Source organism: Haliotis rubra, unplaced genomic scaffold (genome assembly GCF_003918875.1).
Source record: "Haliotis rubra isolate DU_JTF1 unplaced genomic scaffold, ASM391887v1 Scf259, whole genome shotgun sequence".
Taxonomy (NCBI): domain Eukaryota; kingdom Metazoa; phylum Mollusca; class Gastropoda; order Lepetellida; family Haliotidae; genus Haliotis; species Haliotis rubra.
This window is the reverse complement of record NW_025766658.1, coordinates 364,274-389,174: the sequence shown is the minus strand read 5'-3', so window position 1 is coordinate 389,174 and position 24,901 is coordinate 364,274. Positions and strand designations below refer to the sequence as shown.

Below are 24,901 nucleotides of genomic sequence, written 5' to 3'. Positions count from 1 at the left end.
GAAACACAGTACCGAAACTGCACTACTGTCTGTCCAAAATGACATCATGACCGCCGTGATGTTGCTGGAATATTGCTAAAAGCGGCGTAAAACCAAACTCAGTCAGTCAGTCAGTCAGTCACTGGACAATCGGGAAACAGTTCTCTTAGTTCTGCTAGACCTGTCTGCAGCTTTCGATACTGTGGACCATGACATATTGCTTCAGAGATTGGAACAAACAGTTGGTATTGGCGGCTCTGCACTTCAGTGGTTCAGATCGTACCTCACTGACAGATACCTTCAAGTTCAAATTGATGGATCTGCGCTGTGGTGTCCCACAAGGATCTGCCCTTGGTCCTCTCCTTTTTAACATTTACATACCGCCTATTGGAGAATATCATCCGACAACACAATGTCAACTTCCATGGATACGCAGACGACAACCAGTTGTATATAGGAACAAAACCTACCCAAGTAGTTGCTTCCAAATTACAGCTTGAACATTGTATCAATGATATTCAACAGTGGATGACAGCAAATGCACTCAAACCCAACAGTTCCAAAACAGAATTCATAACTATTAGCTCTGGAAAATTACAGTCCAAAATCCCAGATGTAACTCTTGAGATTAGTGGCAGTCATATCAAGCCAAGCAATGACGTGCAAAAAACTGGGAGTCAAGTTCGACAGAAACATGACGATGAAAAACCATGTCAAGTCAACATGCAGATCTGCCTTCTTCCAGCTATTTAAGATCAGCAAGATCAAGAAATACCTTGACAATGACAGTCTGAGGACAGTAATCCACGCCTGTGTCACATCACGTCTTGACTATGGAAATTCCCTCCTCAATGGGACTACTACCGCTAACATCAAACTACTGCAACAAGTGCAGAACAGTGCTGCGAGGATGCTGACTGGTACCAAGAGAACTGACCATATCACCCCTGTCCTGAAATCACTCCACTGGCTACCCGTAGAGCACCGCATCACTTTCAAGACTCTTTCTATCACATATCCAGCATTGAATGATGAAAACTCCCCAACCTATATTAAGGACATGTTACATCACTACCAACCCGCAAGAGCTTTAAGATCAGCCGATGATAAACTACTTCATGTTCCTAAAACTAAAACAAAGATGGCTGAAGTGGGTCTATGCTTTGCAGCTCTAAAACAGTGGAATGCTCTACCACTGGAAATCAGAAACTGTCCAACAAAAGACTCTTTTCTAACTCATCTGAAGACATTTTTTTTCCCGCTCACTTCAACTAGCGCCGTTGAGCAGCCATGTCGAATCTGGAAACCAGGCGCTATACAAATCAATTATCATTCATTCATTCATGTAATGATGTTAACCAATAGTACGTGGCTGACGAAATCAATTATACCACAGATGAGGGTTCTCACATACATGACAGACACTGCCCCTCTGTATACATCGTCCATCTATCTTGAGCTGATAATTAAGGAATTACCTTGGTGTCCTATTATTCCTCCAAACTGTTACCAAAATGGGGGGGGGAAATTTACAAATCGATAGCTAAGTATAACGGACTTAAAAGAAATCCAATTACAGCATCACATGGGACCACCGCTACTTCTGAGGCGCCGGAAACGGTGATATGAAAACTGCTAGTAATCGATATGTTTATGGTGTGCTATTCATAGTAGAAGTCAATAACCGGGACGCATTAAACATAGTTAAGATGTGGATAGTGAAAAAGAAGGCTGGCTAACTGACGTGCGGAAGGGATGAGTGCAGGCTGTACGCCATGGCAGTCCGCACTTACTATCGTCCACATCCCTCTGTGTTTGATTCGGTCGGAGCGCTCATCGACAGGTCAACCACGTGGACATATAAAATTTAAATAACAGAGGTCACCAGCCTGTATCTCACTCTTCCTACAGACTCGAGGCTTATACCGACATCGCACCTTTCCTCGTTCCGACTTGCTCGTCTACTCAACATGCCGAGCTAAAGAGGTCACATTTGCCTTCTTTGGGTCACAAGCAGACGACAGCCGAAGCCGCCATTTTGGGGAAACAGAAAAGTAGGTATTTACACATCATTACTTTCTTGCGGTAAAAGCGTGTCTGTCCACCCTGATCGTCCGGAAGTGCCTCTATAGTGTATGTAATCCGGTAATTATTACACCGTGTTGAAATGAGTTTGATCAAATCCTGAGAGAATCAAGGATGTGGTCTCTGCCGAAGCATACGCGTTTGAAAACTGCATGCTATAACGTTCGGTAATTCTCGGGCCGGCGAAATGTACCGAGAGACCAGATGGCAAGTATGGGATACCAGCTTTCAGCCGCTTCGTTTCGTAACATCGAAATCATGGGACGTGTTTTACCACCGGAATCAGTAAGCAAAAGGTAACGTGAAATATACCATCAACGTGTTTTCATCATAATATTTTGATTAGCCATTTGAACATGCGTAAATTGAGCGATGTTATGACGGCAGATAGGATGAATTTAGTGCAATATGCCAGGGAGAAGGTGAGCATACGCAGTGTGTGAACCTACTGAAAGGTTCAACTGGAGTAAACCGAATGTCAACATAATATTGTCATCAGAACACGCTGACCCACGGCGCCCCACGTTGTTGACACGACACCAATCTCCACGGATGCACGGCTTAAACGTTTCCATCAGTGAAAGCTAATTCGCCTCTCTCGCTTGTTATATAGTGTCGGATTGTATTGCTTTTTATGGGTTAACTTCTCACGTTTTATGTAACCACGAGCTGGCGTGTGAAAACGAAGGTTATTTCAAATTCCTGCTTTTTTCAGTTTTAACTGACATGACTTCCTGTATTCGAGAAATTAAGACACTGTTCGGCTGTATTTAAATAGTTTCGAGTTATATCCTAAAATCGCATATTACTATTTCAGGTTTAATTTTCGTTCTTCAAAATTTGCTTCTTTGCTATTATAAGAAATTTATATTACCTCAATAGGCAGTCAAAACTTGGAAAAAGTCTTAAAACTGATTTACTTTACGAAATTTAATGTTAACAAAACGTTATCGATTGCTAGTGGATGTGTAAATTTACATGGATGATATAATCCTGTCATGTACCAGATGTTGAAAAGATAAATCCTGAAACGAATATTGTAACATACAATGATATATCGGTATAATACTCGAAACAGATTATGAATATTGAACAGGCACATTCAAGTTCACATATATCGCGAACTGAAGAAATAGGTTTTATTCATCCCAGAATATTTTATCATTCCTTGTCCAATATTTGAGATTGATTCAGTAAATATTACAGTATCGTATTGGCAGTTCATTTATATCACAGTAACTTTCACTAATATGACTCGCATCACTGAATTACGCCCCTTGGGCGTGACAGGATATTACGAAAGCGGTAAACGTGTAAGACCTATATCCCTTGGTCAAGGTCAAGTTGACTCACTGTTATATAATTTGAATTCTGTTCAAAACTCTGTTTGAATACCCCAAATGTGACTCACTCTTTCACGAGCAACCGATGCGTCACGGTTACCCATAGGGAGAAACCGCAGCTGATAACCCTATACTCCGTAGTGATATACAACTAGGGGTGGGGTGTGTGGGGCCAGGGTGGTGTGTGTGTGTGGGGGGTGGTGTTTGTGTGTGTGGAGAGGGTTGTTAAACCCACACCACCACCCACTATTATTCTCGTAAAAATCGAAGCAATTATTTACGCAACCATTGAAATGTGTCGTACCACATCGATGCACGCCCTCAATAAGTACTGTCCACATACTCCTTCAAAATCTACCATCTATCTACTGTGTCCATGGAGTTTGTATATATAATACGGGGCGGTGGGGTGGCCCAGTGGTTAAAGTGTTCGTTCGTCTCGCCGAAGACCGGCTACGATTCCCACATGGGTAGAATGTGTGAAGCCCATTTCTGGTGTCCCTCGCCGTGATATTGCAGGAATATTGCTAAACGTGGCGTAAAACTGAACTCACTTTCACTATAGTGTATATACAGTCTGTATATACACGGCCTATGTTATACCTTCTGTAAATACCCTCGCCATATGGAGACAGTACCGGTAGATCATACACCATTTAAAATGACCTCGAATGATGCCACGCATTCATTGGCAGGATTTAATGCATATAATGCTTCAGTGAAGCGATGACAGTCTTTTATTTTGTGGGAAACAATAGTAGTGTCCTTGTGTTGGCTGTTCACGTACATTTCCACGTGACAGCCTATATGGAGTGGGATGGCGCGATCCGGGTTTGGTTATGTGTATCATGTTTATAATCAAGTAATATAACTGAAGCGCGATGTATCGCACCCCACAGCTGCTACACCTCCGAGTTTACTCTACAAATGAAACCTGTATATTAGTGTTAGATGCAGTTAATCAAACCTATTCATATATACTACGTGCGGCTGTCATTGTCCATTGTCATTGTCCAAGTTCATGCTATGTACGCCTGGTTCCATGGCATCACTGTACAATCTGCAGTCATCACAACACACGTGTAGGGATTGTTGAATCGGTCATACCCCACTTTGCCGGACAGCTGATGTGATGATAACGGATTAAGAGTAACGGTCCGCTAGTTTGCTGGCTATAGTCTGTTTTCAGTGAGTAGTTGTCACCCATAGTCTCATTTGGGGGACATGAGCGATTGGCAGAGTTCGAACTCAATAAGTACAAGGCACCAATTTGCTTTGGGTGAACTCGAATTATATCAGCTAAATTGAGTGAAACTTATTCAAATGATTATTTCTGCCATTGTGCCTGTATGTAAAGAATGTAGATATGGTTCCCTCATTGCCAAATTCTGTTCATTCCAAATTCTAGGGGATCTTGTCTCAGACCTAGTTGGTGTCCCTGTGTTGGAATAATTATTATTTATGCATATTAACGAACAAAAATCTTTATGTATATTTATGGAAAAATATGTATGCATATTTATTTATATGTCTTCAGTTACCATTTTCTCATTTTCTGAAAATGTATGAAATGTGTATTTATGAATTTTATCATGAAGAGAATATGAAAACATCGAGATGAAGTTATAGTGTGTACATATAGCCGAAAAAGACTATAAGTTAATCCCCTATTGTTTAAGGATTATCGCGCATCAGTGATTTTTTATCTAGAACAAAATCGTCCGGCAAAACGGGAACCCCCCGTTGAATCTGCTTGTTTAGATGGTCGCGTCAGTTAGGCTTATGTATTCATTTTCAGCAATGGTGACGCATGTCGGAGAGGTACGCAAAGTACGTGATCTAGACTATCAGTTGTCCGACTTCCATTTTGGTGATAACCATGGTGGCTCAGTGGGCTAGATCGCTGACTTTGTGTGCTGCGATTAGGTGCCTTACTCTGAGTGTGTGTTCGAATCTCAAAGAGCACTAGAATCTCTACTTTGATCTCAGATCACGATTGGTGATTGTGTAGTAGTTGTGTGGTGATTATGTTGTTATTGTGTTGTTGTACGTGATTGTGTTGTGATTGTGTTGCTATTGTGTGGTGATTGTGTTGTTATTGTGTGGTAATTGTGTTTTTGTATGGTGATTGTATGGTGATTGTATGGTGATTGTGTTGTTATTGTGTGGTGATTGTGTGGTAATTGTGTTTTTGTATGGTGATTGTATGGTGATTGTGTTGCTATTGTGTGGTAATTGTGTTTTTGTATGGTGATTGTATGGTGATTGTATGGTGATTGTGTTGTTATTGTGTGGTGATTGTGTGGTAATTGTGTTTTTGTATGGTGATTGTATGGTGATGGTGTTGCTATTGTGTGGTGATTGTGTTGTTATTGTGTGGTAATTGTGTTTTTGTATGGTGATTGTGTTGTTATTGTATGGTGATTGTGTTGTTATTGTGTGGTAATTGTGTTTTTGTATGGTGATTGTATGGTGATTGTGTTGTTATTGTGTGGTAATTGTGTTTTTGTATGGTGATTGTATGGTGATTGTGTTGTTATTGTGTGGTAATTGTGTTTTTGTATGGTGATTGTGTTGTTATTGTGTGGTAATTGTGTTTTTGTATGGTGATTGTATGGTGATTGTGTGGTGATTGTGTTTTTGTATGGTGATTGTGTGGTGATTGTGTTGTTATTGTGTGGTAATTGTGTTTTTGTATGGTGATTGTATGGTGATTGTGTTGTTATTGTGTGGTGATTGTGTTGTGTTACACTTTCTTAGTAAAGTACAGATTCTAGTACTTTTTGGGTTGAGTCCCATCCGGGAAGTGGAAGCCGCGGTGGCTGAGCGGTCTAGGCGTCTGACTTTGTGTGCAGGCGATTAGGTGCCTAACTCTGAGGGTGTGGGTTCGAATCCCGGATGGGACTCAACCCAAAACGTACTAGAATCTGTACTTTACTAAGAACGTGTAATCCCAAATATAACACATGTTAGTCAGCATAGCTCTGCAAAGCGCCACTCCTCCAACGACGTCAAGTTATGCTGTTAAATAGTTACCACGTTTAATTTATGAGAGTTCTAATGTTTGTTCTCCCCTACCCATAACACAAGCCCCGTGCCACAATGTGCTAAATGTTATCTCGATACAAGTTCAAAGTCGCACACATCGCTTGGTCTTATCTATAGTCATGTGAAACTGTAAATATCGCTTCACTGGTCACCGTAGTGGTCAGATCTTATATAGGAACGTAAGTAAACACTACGATCAACAATATCGTGAATAGCTGAACTTCTTTCTCTGTTGATCAACACATAAACGTTCCAATAAACAGTTATACGTATTTTCGGAAGAATCTCCGCATGTTGGAGGTCAGTTGTATGAGTTACATCGCATAGACCTCAACTTCATCCACTCGACCAATGTCCTAATGAGGCAATCATGAGAGTTTTTAATTCTTCAAAATTAACCTCCTCATATAGGTTGACAGTTAGGGGTGGGGAAATAGGTTGACAGTGAGGGGTTGGGATATCGGGTGACAGTTAGGGGTGGGGATATAGGTCGATAGTTAGGGTGGGGAGATAGGGTGACAGTTAGGGGTGGGGATATAGGTAGACAGTTAGGGGTGGGGATAAAGGTCGACAGTTAGGGGTGGGGATATAGGTTGACAGTTAGGGGGGGATATAGGTTGACAGTTAGGGTTGGGGATATAAGTTGAGAGTTAGGGGTGGTGGTGATATAGGGTGACAGTTAGGGTGGGGATATAGGTCGACAGTTAGGGGTGGGGATATAGGATGACAGTTAGGGGTGGGATATAGGTCGATAGTTAGGTGGTGGGGATATAGGTCGACAATTAGGGGGGGATGGGGATATAGGTCGACAATTAGGGGTGGGGATATAGGGTGACAGTTAGGGGTGGGGATATAGGGTGACAGTTAGGGGGGTGGGGATATAGGGTGACAGTTAGGGATTGTGGGGATATAGGGTGACAGTTAGGGGTGGGGATATAGGTTGACAGTTAGGTAGGGATATAGGGATATAGGGTGACAGTTAGGAGTGGTGATATAGGGTGACAGTTAGGGGTGGGGATATAGGTCGACAGTTAGGGGGATGGGGATATAGGATGACAGTTAGGGGTGGTGGTGATATAGGGTAACAGTTAGGGTGGGGATATAGGTCGACAGTTAGGGGTGGGGATATAGGTTGACAGTTAGGGGTGGGGATATAGGTCGACAGTTAGGGATAGGGATATAGGGTGACAATTAGGGGTGGGGATATAGGTCGACAGTTAGGGGGTGGGGATATAGGTTGACAGTTAGGGGGTGGGTGGGATATAGGGTGACAGTTAGGGGTGGGGATATAGGGTGACAGTTAGGGGTAGGAATATAAGGTGACAGTTAAGAATGGGGATATAGGTCGACAGTTAGGGGTGGGGATATAGAGTGACAGTTAGGGGTGGGGATACAGGGTGACAGTTAGGGGTGGTGATATAGGGGACAGTTTGGAGTTGGGATATAGGGTGACAGTTAGGGGTGGGGATATAGGTCGACAGTTAGGGGTTAGGGGTAGGGATATAGGTTGACAGTTAGGGGTGGGGATATAGGGTGACAGTTAGGGGTGGTGATATAGGGTGACAGTTAGGGGTGGGAATATAAGGTGACAGTTAAGAATGGGGATATAGGTCGACAGTTAGGGGTGGGGATATAGAGTGACAGTTAGGGGTGGGGATACAGGGTGACAGTTAGGGGTGGTGATATAGGTGGACAGTTTGGAGTTGGGATATAGGGTGACAGTTAGGGGTGGGGATATAGGTCGACAGTTAGGGGTGGGGATAAAGGTCGACAGTTAGGGGTGGGGATATAGGGTAACAGTTAGGGTGGGGATATAGGGTGACAGTTAGGGGTAGGATATAGGGTGACAGTTAGGGTTGGGGATATAGGGTGACAGTTAGGGTTGGCGATATAGGGTGACAGTTAGGGGTGGTGATATAGGTCGACAGTTAGGGGTAGGGATATAGGTCGACAGTTAGGGGTAGGGATATAGGTCGATAGTTAGGGGTAGGGGATATAGGTCGACAGTTAGGGGTGGGGATATAGGGTAACAGTAAGGGGTGGGGATATAGGTCAGAAAGTTAGGGTTAGGGATATAGGGTGACAGTTAGGGTTAGGGATATAGGGTGACAGTTAGGGGTTAGGGGATATAGGTGACAGTTAGGGGTAGGGATATAGGTCGACAGTTAGTGGTGGGGATATAGGTCGACAGTTAGGGGGTAGGGATATAGGGTGACAGTTAGGGGTAGGGGATATAGGGTGACAGTTAGGGTTGGGGATATAGGGTGACAGTTAGGGTTGGGGATATAGGTCGACAGTTAGGGAGTAGGGATATAGGTCGATAGTTAGGGTGGGGATATAGGTCGACAGTTAGGGGTAGGGATATAGGAGTAACAGTAAGGGGTGGGGATATAGGTCGACAGTTAGGGTATAGGTTGACAGTTAAGGGGTATAGGTCGACAGTTAGGGGTGGGGATATAGGTCGACAGACAGTTAGGGGTGGGGATATAGGTGACAGGACAGTTAGGGGCAGGGATATAGAATTGGGTGACAGTTAGGGGTGGGGATATAGGTGACAGTTAGGGTTAGGGGGATATAGGGTGAGTGACAGTTAGGGGTGGGGATATAGGTCGACAGTTAGGGGTGGGGATATAGGTGACAGTTAGGGTGGGGATATAGGGTGACAGTTAGGGGTGGGATATAGGGGACAGTTATGGAGTGGGGATATAGGTCGACAGTTAGGGGTGGGGATATAGGGGTAGGGATATAGACAGTTAGGGGTGGGGATATAGGGTGACAGTTAGGGTTGGGATATATAGGTCGACAGTTAGGGTTGGGATATAGGGGATAGGGTTAGGGATATAGGACAGTTAGGGGTGGTTGGGGATATAGGGTCGACAGTTAGGGTGGGGATATAGGGTTAGGGGTGGGGATATAGGTCGACAGTTAGGGTGGGGATATAGGTCGATAGTTAGGGGTGGGGATATAGGGATATAGGTCGACAGTTAGGGGTAGGGATATAGGTAACAGTAAGGGGTGGGGATATAGGTCGAAAGTTAGGGTAGATAGGGTGACAGTTAGGGATATAGGAGTGGGGATATAGGTTGACAATTAGGGTCAGGATATAGGGGTGACAGTTAGGGTTTAGGATATAGGTCAACAATTAGGGGATGGGGGTATGGGATATAGGGTGACAGTTAGGGGTGGGGATATAGGGTTATATTTAGGAGTGGAGATATAGGGTGACAGTTAGGGGTCGGAATATAGGGTGACAGTTAAGAGTGGGAATATGTATAGGAGAAACCACGGCTACGAGGGGGGCGGTGGGGTAGCCTAGTGGTTAAAGCGTTGGCTCGTCACGCCGAAGACCCGTTTTCGAATCTCCACATGGGTACAATTTGTGAAGCCCATTTCTGGTGTCCCCCGCCGTGATGTTGCTGGAATATTGCTTAAAGCGGCGTAAAACCAAATTCAGTCAGTCAGTCAGTCACGACTACGAGGGTTTACTAGAGATTGTGAACCCTGAGAGGAGGGATGTTCACTTCTCTCAGGGTTCACAATCTCTAGTAAACCCGAGTAGGAGTGGTTTCTCCGACTTATCAACTGTTTTTGCGTAAAATATCTTTTAAAATAATATATAACGATCGACACCAATACGCCCCGAGCAGTACAACATTGATGGGAGAGCCCGCAAATGATGGGACACCCGGAGTCAACTGGGATGCGACTGGCAGCCAACACCTTGCCTTGCACGCGTAATGCACGTGCTACCGTGTCCTGCACGTGCGCTGCCCGCAGTACCCGTCTTGTGAGGAACACACGTTTCATGCTGACAAACAATCTAATTCTTCACAGCGATCCTTCGTAGACTAGTGGATAAAACCGCCAAGTTGCAGGTTCGAAACCAGTTATCGCCACTATATATTGGATGGTCTCAATAATGTGATATTTTACGGTCAGTGATAGCAAGACAAAGTTGTATCAATCATGAATAATATCCTAGGTTTAGAAATCATAAGTTCAAAGTCACAGGTCTGGGAAACCACTTTACAATTCACATCCCAGGGATTTACAATACACATCTCTGATTATATAGTCTAACTATATGATACGATTTTGAAAAGACTGTCTGAGATGACCCGTTATACTTGAGGTAGGTTGATAATGGGTGGGAGTTAAGTGTGGAATGTAGGGTGAGTGTTATTGGTAGGAATATCGATTGACAGTTAATTGTGAGAATGTAGGGTGAATGTTATATTGATGTGAATATAGGTTAACAGTTATTTGTGTGAATATAGGATAGGTGTTAAATGTGTGAATATAAGGTGACAGTAGATTGTGAAAATATAGGGTGAGTATTATTGGTGGGAATATAGGTTGACAGAAATATAAGTATAGGAATATAGGGTGACAGTTAAAAGGGGGAATATAGGGTGACAGTTAATTGTGGGAATGTAGGGTGAATGTTATATTGATGTGAATATAGGTTAACAGTTAATTGTGTGAATATAGGGTGACAGTTAAGAGTGGGAATATAGGTTGACAGAAATATAAGTATAGGAATATAGGGTGACAGTTAAAAGGGGGAATATAGGGTGACAGTTAATTGTGGGAATATAGGGTGAATGTTATATTGATGTGAATATAGGTTAACAGTTAATTGTGTGAATATAGGATAGGTGTTAAATGTGTGAATATAAGGTGACAGTAGATTGTGAAAATATAGGGTGAGTATTATTGGTGGTAATATAAGGTTGACAGAAATATAAGTATAGGAATGTAGGGTGACAGTTAAAAGGGGGAATATAGGGTGACAGTTAATTGTGGGAATGTAGGGTGAATGTTATATTGATGTGAATATAGGTTAACAGTTAATTGTGTGAATATAGGATAGGTGTTAAATGTGTGAATATAAGGTGACAGTAGATTGTGAAAATATAGGGTGAGTATTATTGGTGGGAATATAGGTTGACAGAAATATAAGTATAGGAATATAGGGTGACAGTTAAAAGGGGGAATATAGGGTGACAGTTAATTGTGGGAATGTAGGGTGACAGTTGATTGTGAAAATGTAGGGCGACTGTTATTGGTGGGGATATAGGGTAACAGTTAATTTTGGGAATATAGGGTGACAGGTAAAAGTGGGAATATAGGGTGACAGTTGTTTGTGGATATATAGGGTGACAGTTAAGTGTGAGAATGTAGGGTGACAGTTAAGTGTGAGAATATAGGGTGAGTATTATTGGTGGGAATATAGGGTAACAGTTAAATGTGGGAATATAGGATGACAGGTAGTTGTGGGAATATAAGGTGAGTGTTATTGGTGGGAATATAGGGCGACAGTTAATTGTGGGAATATAGGGTGAGTGTTATTGGTGGGAATATAGGGTGACAGTTAATTGTGGGAATATAGGGTAGGTGTTAAATGTGTGAATATAAGGTGACAGTTAATTGTGGGAATATAGGGTGAGTGTTACTGGTGAGAATATAGGGTGACAGTTAATTGTGGGAATATAGGGTGAGTGTTATTGGTGGGAATATAGGGCGACAGTTAATTGTGGGAATATAGGGTGAGTGATTTTGGGTAGGAATATAGGGTGACAGTTAATTGTGGGAATATAGGGTGAGTGTTATTGGTGGGAATATAGGGCGACAGTTAATTGTGGGAATATAGGGTGAGTGTTATTGGTGGGAATATAGGGCGACAGTTAATTGTGGGAATATAGGGTGAGTGTTATTGGTGGGAATATAGGTGAAGGTAAGGGGTCGGGCTGGCGGGTGATGTATGGTGACGGTCAGGGTAGTCGGTACGTTCAATCAGGGGTAATGATAAGGGATGAGGTAAGAGGAGGAGTTCAAACCGAAACATGACTCATTAACCTATTCAGAAAATGACCTACCTTTCTCGAATTTTCTCGTGTGAAAGTGAAAATAGACATCACAAGCAACTATGGTTACACTGAATTCCAATTCCTTGTTTCATAAGAAAATGGTATTTACAAATGAATTTTAATTCTAAACTTTAATAACATCGTATTTCTATATTTTATGTCGAGGTGTAGACAACATGATCCTAACTAAAACGTCACAGACTGACCCTGTTTGATGAGGTCGTAAAATGATTCATAATGCATCTGGCTCACTGGTTACACCTGTTATGTGTTTTTTGCGCTTATTGAGTGTAGTTCTGTAACGCACAATGTGATATAATATCAAGTCCGTACCAGACCGCCAAACTTTTCTAGCGAGAGAGCCTCGTTTTGAGATTTCCACGATTTCCAGGTTTCCGTTTGTCAGAGCTCGCTGTACGACAGAGCACGTTACACGACGTGTTTGCAAGGATTAGAAGGAGCGTAGTGTTGCATTATACAAGTAATTAGATGTATCAAATAATACTGATTAATAATTATGTATCCAGTTAAATGAATTGGTCTCAAAATTCTGGACTGGTTATTGTACTAAATTGCGCAATAGGACGGGAACCAATCAACAGGAAACGAGACTGTTGTGTGATCTATGTTGTGACTTGTAGGGTGACTGCTAGGAGTGGGGATGTAGGATAACGGCTATTAACGGCTTGGATCACCATGGCTCAACAAATCGAGCCTGGCAAACACATCTGTATGTGTATCATAGCGTATCATACCCCTTGACCTTTCTTTCTAGAGTATATGTGCTCACTCTTGCATGACAGACAATAGTCGGTGATCGTAAGGAGTGTTATTGATCCATTCAACCATTCAGACCTTTCACACCCGCTTAGAAAAGTACAGTGTAGCTATCTCCAACGAACGCTGCTCAATGAACAGGCATAGTTCTAATTGTAGGTTTCCTAATTTTATTGACAGGCATTGGTATACCTTGGGGTGGACAAACTAGGTTACATATGTAACCCTTTAGGTGACACATCACTACAGTTGTTCAGATATAGTAGATACAAGGCATGTTGTGACATGACAAGCAAGCACGTGCACCTTTCATGGGTTGACTTGTTGGGCGAATACTTGAAGGCGAACGTCACATTTTTCTTGAGATCACGAGGTGAGAATTTTTAAAATAGTTCTCTTATGTGAAACGGATGGTTGGCATCAGACGTGACTTGTTGGGCAGGGTTGACAGCGGGTTCCTCTGACCCATCTGACTGTGTTTTGGTTTGTAAACCAGCCTCTCTGTTGTGTCTTTTGGGTGTGTGGGACTGAGGTGAGATGATAGCAATCGGCTCTGAACGTTATTTGATGTTTACACAATATATCAGCTACCTGATCTTACTGTGGTTTTCAATTGCATGATATGATTTAGAGATATGGCGTATCTTGGAAGATACATGTATTTCCGTTACTTTCTTTTACTCTTATGTGGAATCGTACATGGACCTACCCGTGAAGATCCGGGTTAGAATTAATCTTAAGTAACCCATGCTTGGCCGAAGAGGCGACTAACGGGATTGGGTGGTCAGGCTCGCTGACTTGTTTGACACACACCCGTGAAGATCCGGGTTAGAATTAATCTTAAGTAACCCATGCTTGTCGTAAGAGGCGACTAACGGGATTGGGTGGTCAGGCTCGCTGACTTGGTTGACACACACCCGTGAAGATCCGGGTTAGAATTAATCTTAAGTAACCCATGCTTGTCGTAAGAGGCGACTAACGGGATTGGGTGGTCAGGCTCGCTGACTTGTTTGACACACACCCGTGAAGATCCGGGTTAGAATTAATCTTAAGTATCCCATGCTTGTCGTAAGAGGCGACTAACGGGATTGGGTGGTCAGGCTCGCTGACTTGTTTGACACACACCCGTGAAGATCCGGGTTAGAATTAATCTTAAGTAACCCATGCTTGTCGTAAGAGGCGACTAACGGGATTGGGTGGTCAGGCTCGCTGACTTGTTTGACACATGTCATCGTATCTCAATTGCGTAGATCGATGCTCATGCTGTTAATCACTGGATTGTCTGGTCCAGCCTCAATTATTTACAGACCGCCGTCATATAGCCGGAATATTGCTGAGTGCAGCGTAAAACTAAACTCACTCACTCACGAACTTGGACCTAAAGTTTGACGAACTAATACAGTAGGCTGGATATCTCCATATCTATTTCTCTTTGTTGCTGAAACCCTAGGATGTATGATAAGACAACACGAAACTATAAAGGCTATTGTAATTGATGATCAGGAATACAAATTAGGTCAATATGCAGATGAGACTGAATTATTTTTGGATGGCTCAGATGAAAACTTGTATTCTGCTATAGACACACTTAATACATTTTACAATATGTCAGGACTAAAGACAAACATAGATAAGACTAAAGCAATCTGGATTGGCTAAAAAGGTGATAGCAGAGATATACTTTGTCAGGATTTGAATATCGAATGGCAAAGAAAACAATTTGAAGTATTAGGAATTACATTTACTCCGGATTTGAATAACTTATGGGTTATTAACACAAAGAAAAGACTGGAAGAAATTAATAGATTACTGGCAACTTGGAGAAAAAGACATTTGACTTTGACAGGCAAAATTACTGTTATTAAGACATTGGCTCTTTCAAAATTAGTTCATATTTTTAACACTTTACCTAACCCTCCTAAGGATATTATCACTGCACTTGAGAGAATATTTTTATAAATTCATCTGGAATGACAAACATGACAAAATCAAACGGAGCACTTTTAAAAAAGATTACAAAATGGGGGTCTGATTGATATTGACACCTTTGTTACCGCCATGAAATTATCTACACTCAAACTATATTTTATAAAAATAATCCTGGAAACCCATACAACTTTCCTGTTAAGGATATGCTAAAATATGGAGCAAATTTTCAGAATATAGTTGATAATCCTTTCTGGACAGATGTTTTAAAGGCATGGAAATTATATTGCATCAAAAATACTATAGAAGCAGAGAACATTAATGAAATCTTATCCCAACCTTTATGGCTGAATAATAATTTCAAAAACTCAAATCACATTATTAGATATTGGGCTAAAAGTGGAATCTTGACAATGAAAGATCTTTGTGATGAACATAGGTTTATATCCTTTGATCATTTGAAGCTTAAATTTGATATAAGAGGTACTCACTTAGATCTTGGATATGTTATATATATTTTACCTGAACCTTGGAAAAAGACTATAAAGGAATATGGATATATAAACATCAATGATCTCGTTATAAATTCTCTCCAAAAGGATTTCATATCCCCAAGAAAAGGTTCAAAATTATTCTATGATAAATTGTTATCTGAAAATGTTTAACCTCATATATGCCCAAAATGGGAAACATTATTTGATTGTATGGATTTTGATTGGCATATGATTTTTGATATTTGCAGAAAGAATTTAAGAGATGTGAAATTGTTAGAGTTTCAATATAAATTTCTGCACGGAATTGTTTATACCAAAAAAGAACTTTCTATAATGAATCTTGTTGACAATACAATATGTTCTTTTTGTAATGTTTCTGGTGAGACCTTATGCCATGTATATTGGGAATGTGATGAAACCAAAACTTTCTGGAAGAAACTTGAACAGTGGATTACGAAACGTATCCAAGCACTTAATTTGACAAAAACTTTGATCAGGTTTGGCTTTTTAGGTAGAAACCCATTACTGAATCACGCTATGAGGTATATTTACACTTGCTCTTTGAAAAAAAGAAAAAATCCAAAAGTTGATAATTACTTAAGGATATTGAAAGACATATTCACGACTGAAAAATTCATTTCCAGAAGAAATAATAATGTTGAAAGCTTTTTAGGCAAATGGTTTCCTCTCATCCCAGAATTTAATCCTAAATGACTATATAACCAAAACATATTACTGATATTGATAATTTAATGTACTATATCTCATTTGAGCCCACAAACTGTTTTGTACACATATTCTTCTATATGCTTGTAGTCAACGTATTGGGAACAATAAAAACAATGAATAAAAAAAGAAGTATGATTTGATAAAAAAAAAAGAAAAAAAGAAGAAAAAAACCCAATAACAACAACAGCAACAAAAAAAAAAGAAAGAAAAAACCCAACACCTAATCCAGTAGGCTGCTCCCCCACCCTGAAACAACATGAACAATCGTGATAAGTAGGCTCTGACCGGTGAAAGTGAATCACAGGTCGTTGGCAATGGGGCCCCGCCCGTTACTCGACTTTTCAGCGAGTGCAAGTTTTAACCTCTTCTACAGTCCGTGTGAAATAAGAGATAGCTTGGTAAAGCGGTTATAATGACACATTTGTATGTCGACGCTATGGTCATATGTCAATACTATGGTCATATATCGATACTATGGTCATGTGTCAATACTATAGTCATATATCGATACTATGGTCATATATCGATACTATAGTCTCATATCGATACTATGGTCACATTTCGATACTATAGTCTCATATCGATACTATAGTCATATATCGATACTATGGTCATGTGTCAATACTATAGTCTCATATCGATACTATAGTCATATATCGATACTATGGTCATATATCGATACTATAGTCGTATATCGATACTGTGGTCATATATCGATACTATAGTCATATATCGATACTATAGTCATGTATCGATACTATGGTCATATATTGATACTATAGTCTCATATCGATACTATGGTCATATATCGATACTATAGTCTCATATCGATACTAAGGTCATATATCGATACTAGTCACATATCGATACTATGGTCATGTGTCAATACTATAGTCATATATCGATACTATGGTCAGATATCGATACTATGGTCATATATCAATACTATAGTCATGTATTGATACTATAGTCAGATATCGATACTATGGTCGTGTGTCAATACTATAGTCTTATATCGATACTATGGTCAGATATCGATAGTATGGTCATATATCAATACTATAGTCATATATTGATACTATAGTCATACATCGATACTATGGTCGTGTGTCAATACTATAGTCTTATATCGATACTGTGGTCACGTGTCAATACTATAGTCATATCGATACTATGGTCATGTGTCAATACTATAGTCATATGTCGATACTATGGTCATATATCAATACTATAGTCATATGTCGATATTATGGTCATATATCAATACTATAGTCATATATCGATACTATGGTCATATATCGATACTATGGTCATGTGTGAATACTGTAATCATGTGTCAATACTATAGTCACATGTCAATACTCTAGTCTTTTATCGATACTATGGTCATGTCTCAATACTATAGTCATATATCGATACTATGGTCATGTGTCAATACTATGGTCATATATCGATACTATGGTCATGTGTCAATACTATAGTTATATATCGATGCTATGGTCATATATCGATACTATGGTCATGTGTGAATACTGTAGTCATTTGTCAATACTCTAGTCTTTTATCGATACTATGGTCATGTCTCAATACTATAGTCTTATATCGATACTATGGTCATGTCTCAATACTATAGTCATGTGTCAATACTAAAGCCATATATCGATACTATGGTCATGTGTCAATACTATAGTCATATATCGATACTATGGTCATGTGTCAATACTATAGTCATATATCGATCAATACTATAGTCATATATCGATACTATGGTCATGTGTCAATACTATAGTCATATATCGATACTATGGTCATATATCGATACTATAGTCATGTGTCGATACTATAGTCATATATCGATACTATGGTCATATATCGATACTATAGTCATGTGTCAATACTATAGTCATATATCGATACTATGGTCATATATCAATACTATAGTCAATACTGTAGTCATGTGTCAGTACTTTAGTCCTATATCGATACTACGGTCATATATCGATACTATGGTCATATATCGATACTACGGTCATATATTAATAGTATAGTCATATATCGATACTGTAGTCATATATCGATAGGGGCGGTGGGGATAGTCTAGTGATTAAAGCGTTGGCTCGTCACGCCGAAGACCCGGGTTCGAAAGCCCACATGGGTACAATGAATGAAGCCCATTTCTGGTGTCCCCCGTGATATTACTGGAATATTGCTAAAGGGGCGTAAAACCAAACTCAGTCAGTCAGTCAGTCATATATCGATAGTATGGTCTGATGGGATCAGCTTGGTCTAAATCGTCAATGTTGTCAGTTATCGACACAGCGGCCTAATATCGCCACTATGGTCTAATAGTGTCTGCTATCGTTAATGTTGTCATTTATCTTCAATCCTCATGAGTCCCAAAACATTCAAAGTAAATTTCAACATTCCGTTTTTTAATCGTAGAATATGTGTAATTTTAATGTATGGCTAGATATATCTCAATTGCTAACGGCTGAGGGGATGATATAAATCCAGCTAGGGCCCATGCAGGAAGCAAATGTACTGTAAGTCCCCATGGTCCCTAGTATGGTGATCTACCTTCAGTTGTTGGCGATCTATAGCCAATTTTTATATTGTGTTGTCCCCTATAGTTAAAACGTTTTAGATTCAATTACTAGTTTTACATGTATATCTGTGATACTCTAGTTGCTTTACTGTCCTTTGTCGGCAGGTTTTATAATCTCTCTATATATTCTATTTCAATGTCAAGTGTTCTCGTCACGATATGGCTGAAATATTGCCAATGTGACGTTAAATAATAACTCACTCACTCACTCAATCCTCATGAGAAGCCCATTTCCGGTGTCCCTCCGCTGTATTGTGTGAATATTTGCTAAAAGCAGGTTAAAGCTACAAGTACGTTACGTCGACCGACAACCGACTCAAAATACCACTTCATTTGTATGATTTCACTGTAGAATGGAGGTAAAAAGATGAACTTTTGTGATTCCTCAGGCTCCACGTGTCCACACATGCATACACTTTGTTAGAAACTTATCCGACAGGCTGGTCCTTACAATATGCGTATTTCATGGTCTACGGGCTGTCACTGATGTGACCCAGAAGACATACTAATGTGACGTGACCCAGTCGGTCTAGACACTGATTCACGTCCCACGTTCAGTTTACATTCAATACCCAGACAATTACCTCAGAACTAACCCAAATGACGCCCGTCACCCATTAGGTCCCATGCAAAATATTTCAGAAACACGGCTCCCCTTTGTACTCTCATAGGGAATACGAAAACTTACTTATCAGAATTCAACAGAATCGTGTATCGTGACAAAGGTCAAATTTATTGCATGTATTTAATAATATATCGTTGTTACTCGTTACAAATAAGTAAATTTGGGGATTACACGAACATTGCATATTAATAACATTATTCATGTCTTTATACGAACTGGACCAGTCCAATCAGTCTTATGTGACGCCCATCATGTGAAGTCACGGTTATATCACACTTGTCACGTTTAATCATCGATATATCGCGCCTAACACGTGAAGTCATCGTTATATCACGCCTGACACGTGGAGTCATCGTTATATCACGCCTGACACGTGGAGTCATCGTTATATCACGCCTGTCACGTGAAGTCATCGTTATATCACGCCTGTCACTTTCAGTCATCGATATATCACTCCTGTCACGCGAAGTCATCGAAAGATCACGCCTTTCACGTGAAGTCATCGATTTAATACCACTGTCACATTATTTCATCGACATGTCACGACTGTCACGTATATTCATCGGTATGCAGCCAGAGTTTTTATGACGCCTGTCACGTGATGTCAGTCTTACATCACACGGATTAGTGACATCATAGAGAATACTACACGAGGTTTCATTACATACGAATTATACGAAACGAGTGTCCTTCCAATGGTATCTGACCGAGCGAAAGCGAGTTTCGTATAATTCGTATGTAATGAGACCGAGTGTGGTATTTTATTTATTACCCACCTCTCACCTGCATAAAATTGACAAAATAGCGTAGTTTTCGTTATTTTCAGGATTTCAACCCGAAATCGGTTTCATAAAGAGGTTACGGAAGAATTTTGTTCTGTAGTACACTTTTGCATGACGTCACACTGTATTGACGTCACTACGCCATTCTCGACTGTCCCCTTGGTAACCGACGTCACGATGCATGTCAGTTGTCGTCGTCACGTACAGCCTCCTACAGTAAACTACTCCGTAGCACCCCGTTTCTTGGTTGCAATTGCTTCACTCGGCTTACATCACTGGTGGAAACATTGCGGTTATGTTTTTGACGGATATAAGGTCTCAGTTCGACTCCCAATTAAACAGCGACACGGCAACGGTCGCAATGTTTACATTCCCACAATGCATATAAGCTGGAGAATAAATGAATTCTCGTGTCTGCATGAATGAACAAGTAGTTCCGTCACAACGTGACCTAACTGACAGGTCATCGGTTATCCAATCAAATCGTTAGAATCTCAGGTCAAGTTGTTACGACACAGGTCAACGCGATACGACACTCGTGTGACGTACGAGAGAGAAAAAAACTGTTTTTAGGCTGTTACTCTGTATCCCTACAATTTACACAATTGCAAATAGCATATGTCGAAATAACCCACTTCTGCCTAACTGGGCGTTCAGTGGGATGCGTAATAGGATATCCAAAAAAGCATGTTTACTCGTAAAATCGGGCAAAACTTAGAAAACATACGAATTGCTGCTGAAAACAATAGATCAGACTATAGATGGCAATTAGGTCGCTCAGCCAGGTATGACGACAGACCGTCGACTCACCTGGCATGAAATGCACGTGCTGCCTACAGGCACAAGGGGTCATCTCAAAGATATTTTGTGCTTTTTCATGTGTGTTGACTATGTCTCATCTATTGATTAACATCTTACGTGTCTTTCTTTCATATAATTTCATATAGTTTATGTTGAGATATGTAAAAGATTATGATACTCGAAAACCATAGAAACGCATCGTAGTATATAGGTGGCATGACCACCCGAAGATCGACAGGACTGGATATTATTTGTAAATTGTTATGACGTGCCGTGTACCTCCCCAGTATAATTGCCCTAAAGGATTATCTTATCTTAGCTGATATCTCTATCCCCAAGCCCGACCCCAGGTTTTGCTTTTGAGACGGCCCCTCCTATCTGTTTGTTTTTATAGTGACCCTCCCAGAGCTAGGGGGACGTCGGTGGTAGTGAGAGTGACTCACAGGATCAGTCTGGCAGTGGAAGTCCAGACACAGAGCTCAAGTGTGTTAGTCTCAACGTCTGTGGACTAAGGAGAAGACTAGGATGCCCTGATTTCATTGAATTTATTGAAAAACATGATTTTATATGTTTACAAGAAACTAAAACAGATTCATTAGATGATATTCAAATAAAAGGTTACTCAGTTTTATTGAAAAACAGAAGAAATTTCATTAGGCGATCTGGTGGAATAGGTTTAGCAGTCAAAGATCACTTGTTCCCTTATGTTACTTTATTAGACTTAGATAATGAAGCAGTTATGTGGGTTAAACTAGCAGGCTGTTTGTTCAACCTAGCCCAAGATGTACATGTAGGTATTGTATATATACCACCAGAATGCTCCCGATTCTCTAGTGATGACATGTTTGAGTCAATTGAACACGATCTCTCATCAGTATCTACTCATTCCGACACTATCATCCTAACTGGTGATTTTAACGCAAGGACTAAATCTTTGGTTGATTTCTGTACATTTGATAGACATATATCTGAAGATCTAGACCTTCAGGACATGAAGACGGAACTTGACTCGGAATCAATGCTCGAAGATCTTGGCATTCCACTTAAGAGAACATCTCAAGACAGAGGCCAACCAAACAATTATGGATTTAGATTGATTGAGTTGTGTAAAAATCATAATTTAGTCATCTGTAATGGTAGACTTGGTTTGGATAAACACCAAGGTAAAACAACATGTAAAGACGTCAGTACAGTAGACTATGTCATTTCCTCACCAAATGCACTACCTTTACTCCATGATTTTAATATTGAAGAATTTTGCCCAATGCTATCTGATGTACATAAACCAATTCACTTCAGTCTACATATGTCAGACACCCATTATGCAAACATATGTCATGAGCAGACGGCAGCTCATACCCACACAGACATTCCTGACAGCAAACCAGGTAAATTCATGCATGATAAAGTTGTTGTATTCCTTGAAAACATTTCAGATGATTGTGTAAACACACTGTGCACGAAGGCAAGGTCACTAAGGGAAGGTCAAGGTAACCCACTAGAGGTTGTGAATGAAATAGCTCATGAGGTCGCGCACGTGCTAATTGATTCTGCACGAAAAACATTTGGCGATATTCCTTATAAGGCTAATACCACTACTCGTAGTAAAACGAATGCTTTCTATAAGCCATGGTTTGGATCAGATTGTAAGAAGAAACGCAAGTCATTTTTCAAAGCAAAATATGTCTATTATAAGAACAAAACCGATCATAATAAAACTCTTTTCCGTAAAGCAAGTAAAGAGTATAAGAAAACAATGAATAAGTATATAAAGAAAGAAAATAATTTTATTAGAAAACAGTTACGCGAAACCCAGCATTTATCTCCAAAACACTATTGGAGATTATTGAAAGGAAAACAGAAAGAAGACAGTTGTCCTATCTCATTAGATGAATTCTATGATTATTTTAAAAATGTTAACGAAAGTACCATTAACGATGATGTGGACAGGGATGGAATGTCAGACCCCCCAAATTATGATGTTAGTGTACTCAATGATGAAATAACCTCAAATGAAATCGTCGTTGCCCTTCAAAAACTGAAGAAAAACAAGACGCCTGGCTTAGACTTAATTTCAAATGAGCACTTATCTTCAGCCTTACCAAAACTGCTACCATTTTATGTTGAATATTTTAACGCTGTACTTCAGACTGGAATTTTGCCCGAAGCATGGCTTACTGGTACTATCAAACCTATCTATAAGAAAACTGGTAATCGTACGGACCCGGCTTCATATAGACCAATCTCTATCTTAAGCTGCTTTGGTAAACTTTTTACTAGCATCCTAAACGAGAGATTAAATAAATTTTGTGATGATAACGATATAATATCGCATGTCCAATCCGGTTTCCGAAAAGGCTTCTCCACAACAGATAATGTGTTTATTATTCATAATTTGTTAAACCATTTGAAGAAATGTAAAAAGAAACTCTCTTGTGCCTTTTTGATTTTTCTAAAGCATTTGATAAGGTTTGGAGAATTGGACTGTGGACCAAATTAAGACAAACTGGTATCAAGGGTAAAATACTGACTTTAATACAAAATATGTATAATGATATAAAACCTTGCGTTATGGTAGAATCTGCAAGATCAGATTTCTTTTATTGTCTTTCAGGAGTTAGACAAGGAGAAAACTTGTCCCCTCTTTTATTTTCTTTATTTCTAAATGACTTAGAATCCCATTTAGAAGAACAAGCATGTGCCGGTATTGAATTAAAAACAAATAATGATGAGTTTATTATTTATCTAAAATTGCTAGTTCTACTTTACGCTGACGATACAGCCCTCTTAGCTGAAACTCATGATGATTTACAACATACACTGAATAAATTCGCTGTATATTGCGACATATGGAAACTTAAAGTAAATATTAGTAAAACTAATATTATTGTTTTGGTTCCGGACCTGCAGCTAGTTATAAGAAATCGTTTACACTATATGATGATAGAATAGAAGTTGTAGACACTTATAAATATCTGGGAACTCTACTACACAGAAATGGTCGTATGAATTTTGCTGTTAAACACATAGCCGATCTTGGTATGAAGGCATCAATAGCGTTACTAAAACGTGCCAGAAATGTTAAGTTACCACTGGACCTGCTCCTTTCTGCATTTGATAGATTAGTAGTACCAATATTGATGTATGGATGTGAAATATGGGGACATGAGAAGACTGACATGATAGAAAGAGTACATCTAAAATTTCTTAAATTAGCAATTGGTTTAAAATATAACACCCCTAATTTCATGGTGTACGGGGAGCTTGGTAGGGAACCTATTCAGCTTCAAATTTCGAAACGACTAATCTCATACTGGTGTAAATTGACATTATCACATCCAAATAACAAAATAGCAACTTTCATTCTTCAATATATTACTAAACAAAACAAAACATCGAATAACTATGTCTGGCTAAGTCATATTAAACATATTCTCTGTAGGTGCGGATTGCCTGACGTTTTTGACAACCCTCATCTATACTCAAATTCATGGATCATTTCAAATGTTGAATCTATCTTAAAGGACCAATTTTTACAATCGTGGACGAGCGATATGCAAAACTCCTCTAAAGGAATATACTATAAAGTTCTGAAGCGCTCTCCAAACTTCGAACAATACCTACTTCTCTCAGATGCTATTTCTAAACCGATCCTAAAATTTAGAACATGCAACCATAAACTCCCCATAGAAACAGGGAGATGGCAAAATATACCAAAAGAACACAGAGTTTGTAACGTATGTGACTCACATTTGATCGGAGATGAGTTCCACTATTTGTTTAAATGTAATTATTTTGCAGACATACGTAAATCGTTGTTAAAAGAACCTTATAGTT

General features: G+C 39.8%; 1 protein-coding gene across 3 annotated transcripts in view; it reads left to right on the top strand.

Annotated features, from left to right (window-relative positions):
- Positions 1-1,306: 1,306 nt before the first annotated feature.
- The window catches only part of LOC124279934 (organic cation transporter protein-like), a 74,107-nt gene continuing 50,512 nt past the window's right edge, over positions 1,307-24,901 (top strand). Inside the window, exon 1 of one of the 3 annotated variants that reach the window (XM_046715811.1) lies at positions 1,307-2,033. The gene's annotated coding sequence lies outside the window, so the exon portion shown is untranslated. Of the gene's footprint in view, positions 2,034-2,058; positions 2,361-13,219; positions 13,476-24,901 lie in introns of those variants that run through there. The other 2 variants (XM_046715810.1, XM_046715812.1) reach the window with 2 other exon arrangements.